General features: G+C 36.3%; 1 long non-coding RNA gene across 1 annotated transcript; it reads right to left on the reverse strand.

The window, feature by feature from the left end:
• Nucleotides 1-1,335: 1,335 nt before the first annotated feature.
• Nucleotides 1,336-2,725, reverse strand: LOC131688545 (uncharacterized). Its single transcript, XR_009305249.1, has 3 exons — nucleotides 2,664-2,725; nucleotides 2,545-2,609; nucleotides 1,336-2,491 (listed from the first exon to the last, which is right to left on the reverse strand). It is a non-coding gene; the product is annotated as an uncharacterized LOC131688545 (long non-coding RNA).
• Nucleotides 2,726-3,832: the final 1,107 nt, after the last annotated feature.

Genomic DNA, 3,832 nt, shown 5'->3' on the forward strand with positions numbered 1-3,832 from the left:
CGTTGGAAAGCATTTTCCGATCAATGCTAATATCCCAACAAATCATGAGCTTTGCATACACACAGAGCATTTTGCAGGCAAAAAAATTGTCACGGATGAATTGAATTTTCATGACGTAATATTAACCGTTTCACAATCCTGTGGCATCGAAACACATCTACAAACTTGGGGTTATCCATGGGTGTTTGAACTTTTAGGATCTGTTTGAGAGCAACTAGTAAGCTTATTCTATACATGAGATGTGATTATATTGTCTAAAATTTGATTTTTCTTCACCGGTCCGGGTGTTTTTCCCACACACTAAGTACTAATAAAATAAATATTTTACATTAAGTAGTATAGTCCTACGTCTACAGTTCGTGCAACCTCATAGGGCTGCCCCTTGTAGTTTTATCTCACAGATATCTTCGTTATCACATGTCACTAATGTCACTAGTCTTCCACGAGTTTATGAACTCGTCGACAACCTCTTACCGCGTCCATTGAACCAACACTTGGTTCTCCATCAACTACAATTTACTTTATTGTGCCAGAGTTTATACTCGGTCGATCGATATTGGCAACCTCTCTTTTGAAAGGCACAAAAGCCTCTTCTACTGCTCTACGATCGACTCCAATGATGTCTAACTCACCCCGATACCAAGAACCATGCGAGATCTTTTAATGATAATACCGTTCCTTTGCTCAGCAGCTCTTGGCATCGCTCCTTCAAGCACTCTTGAGCAACTAATCAGGAAGTGAATAAAAATAAAAACTCTTCACAGACTGTCGAGTAATTTGGAAAGAGTGTATCAAATTTTGATCGGGGTTGGTAGTGTGAGAAGATAAACGTTAATTACGCCCTGTGCACTGAATGTAAATGATAATTTTTTGCACTATTCACTCAAAAATAGTTGCACGTTGCAATAGTTTGCACCTTATTATTTACATACAAAAGAACGAGCACTGACTCTTCAGGATATTTGACTGGAGAGTATAGTACTGCATTGATATACCCAAGGTGCGCTGGTGACCGACGCTGAGCTGTGCTCCATAAAATCGATAGCTGGTATCAGAGTGGAAAAATGTCTTGCGCATGTACAAAAATCAGGCGAAAATAACGAAAGAATGACGCTAGTTCCCCTGCCACCAAAGCTTTGCGAAAACTAGAATAAGCCAACGGTCTAGCAAAAAGCATGCGTGTAAATTGAAAACAGTTTGTTTTCATAAATTCCTTCGCACACTCGCTTTCGTTTTGAGACAGAGAACGCCACTGAAACGACCTTCGATATTAGTGCTGAGGAAACGAAAAAATATTTATTTGTCGCTGTTAGATTCCGTCTATTTACGAGCTAGTGTTGATATTGGAAGAATAAAGGATGATAGATCTGCACAATTCCCGTATTTACTGTATTCTAGTTGTATTTTATAATGCATATTGCTTTAATTTAATTTTACAAAAATTAAACTGAGAATCGAAAATTACTAAGTGTAAATAAGAACGAGATTGAATATTCGGATTGCCATGGTAAAACGAAAGTTGCTACTTCTGCTTCTCGATTTTCGTAGAATCGAAAGAAGGGACTTTGCCTTTATTGTTTTGTTTTGTATGTATTTAGTGACGAAGGAGGCAGTGGCAAGACGAAGGTGAATCCATTGAATTTCATTGTTCATTGAATAGATAGAAGAATTTTAGGCCCTTGCCCCCTTCCGGACATGATCAAACGTGTTTAAAAAAGTCTTAAAGACTGCAAACCCATCTTGGGAGAAAATCTAAATCGTCTCAAAGTTCCAAACCCCAAAAATTCACAAACCAGGAAATTAAATCAGGGAAATTATTTCATCAATAGGTACCCCAACCCAAAAAATTGCAAAATGGCTAGTACAAGAATTTCAAAATATTCCAAAAAAGTTTTCCAGTCGATCTGTCCCCAAGTAACAATTGAAATTTTAAAGCACGCTACAAGTGCAATCTAAGTTTTATCAGTGGCTATAAAACTACTATAAAACCTCAATTGTTACTAGGGTCACCAATACACAAGAATGCACTTTCAAACTTCAAAACTCAGGTGAAATCAAAGACGACGAGATTATGGTCTCCTTTGACATAACCGCACTATTCCCAAGTGTCCCTGTAAAAGATTCAATTAACCTTTTAGAGCATTGGTTACTACAACAAAATAGCAACAGTTTATGGAAAAGCAAAGTAAGATCTTATATCAAGCTTACTCGCCTTTCCATGGACGAGAATTATTTCACATTCCGAAATATCTTCTACAAACAAACCAAGGGTGCCCCGATGGGTAAACCGCTCTCTCCTTTTCTTTGTTAACTATTTATATCAAACCTAGAAAAATGTTTGAAAGAGAAAGGCGAGTTATCCAAACGCTGGTGCCGATACGTTGATGATATCTTCTGTATTATCAAACATAAAAATTTATCCCGGATGTAGGAAACTGTTCGGATTGGGAAGAATACACGTCCTGATAGCAGCTTACACGCAGCTTCAAAGCTGTAATATATTATATTAAGTTTCATTTGGTTTATAATATAGGTTATGCTTACATTTTCGTTTTCTTCTTCCGAGTTTATCCGAAACAAACTCCTTTTTTATCTGTGTTCGTAGTGTCCTAGATTTTATAAATTCATTAGGTTTAAGCTGGATTCTATTGAAGAGAACTTACCCTTCTTGCAAATCTGTGATAATTAGCCTGAACTAGTCAATTAGCCGTAGTATTAGCTTTAGTTTCTACAATAGGTAAGATATAACAGTTCACAGTACAGTTTTAGGGAATTCTTATTAATTTATAATTACCTCGTTCTGTTACAAATTCACTATAATTAACTAGAATTTAAGCAACTTTAATAAAGGTTTAACTACGACTGCTAACTGATTTTAATATTGAAACAGTGCAATGACGAGCAACTTACGGACTGATCACGTTGTGTCTATGCTCCATCTGACAGTACAGCACACGAGGATATGTTCTGACGTTTGCGCAACTGACATTTATGTTTGCTCGTATTGACAGCACCGGGTGGTACTGAACTGAACTCATCTGTCTGTTGAACGAATCTGCCCTGTGGTTTCGTAACAGAAACCATGAACAACATCCATAAAAATATCAATTTTACACATGAAGAAGAGAAAGATAGCAAATTGCCCTTCTTGGATGTGCTTGTAAAAAGAGAGGGAGGGTCCTTGTCTTTCTAAATATATAGGAAACCTACAAATACCGAAAGAATTACACCTATTACTCCAAACCATTCTTATCAGCATAAAATGGCCGCTTTTCATCACATGGCCAATTGAAGGCTTACTTCACCATTAGGGGAAAAAGCAAACATTAAAGAAACGGAATTCATTTTCGAGCAAACCATCCAATCAATAATTAATTATAAATCTAGAATGCTTAATAAGCAAAATCTCACAACATTAACTCCAACAACTGAAAATTTAAAAAGGATAGCGGCAGATTTCAACAAAAATACGGCTTATTCACTTAGAACAAAATTAAAAATGTTTGGTATGGACCTAGTTTTCAGTAGTCAAAACTACCAACTAAAATTAATACTAGGATCCACAAAGGATCCGATAGAAGCAGTGAGCAAATCGGGGGTATACAAAATATCATGTTCACATTACGATAAAGTTTATAGTGGCCAAACCAAAAGAACATTAGGGATTTGGTTCAAGGAGCGCAAATGCAATAATGTAGAAATAGCAAAAGTTTCTAGGGAATCTGATAAAGATTTACAATTTCACTTCAAATCCAAGGTAGCGGAACGCGCTTTTTCAGAAAAACATAATCTAACTATAGAAGAACGTCATAAAAAAAAACATAATCTAACT

This window comes from Topomyia yanbarensis, chromosome 3, assembly GCF_030247195.1.
Source record: "Topomyia yanbarensis strain Yona2022 chromosome 3, ASM3024719v1, whole genome shotgun sequence".
NCBI lineage: Eukaryota > Metazoa > Arthropoda > Insecta > Diptera > Culicidae > Topomyia > Topomyia yanbarensis.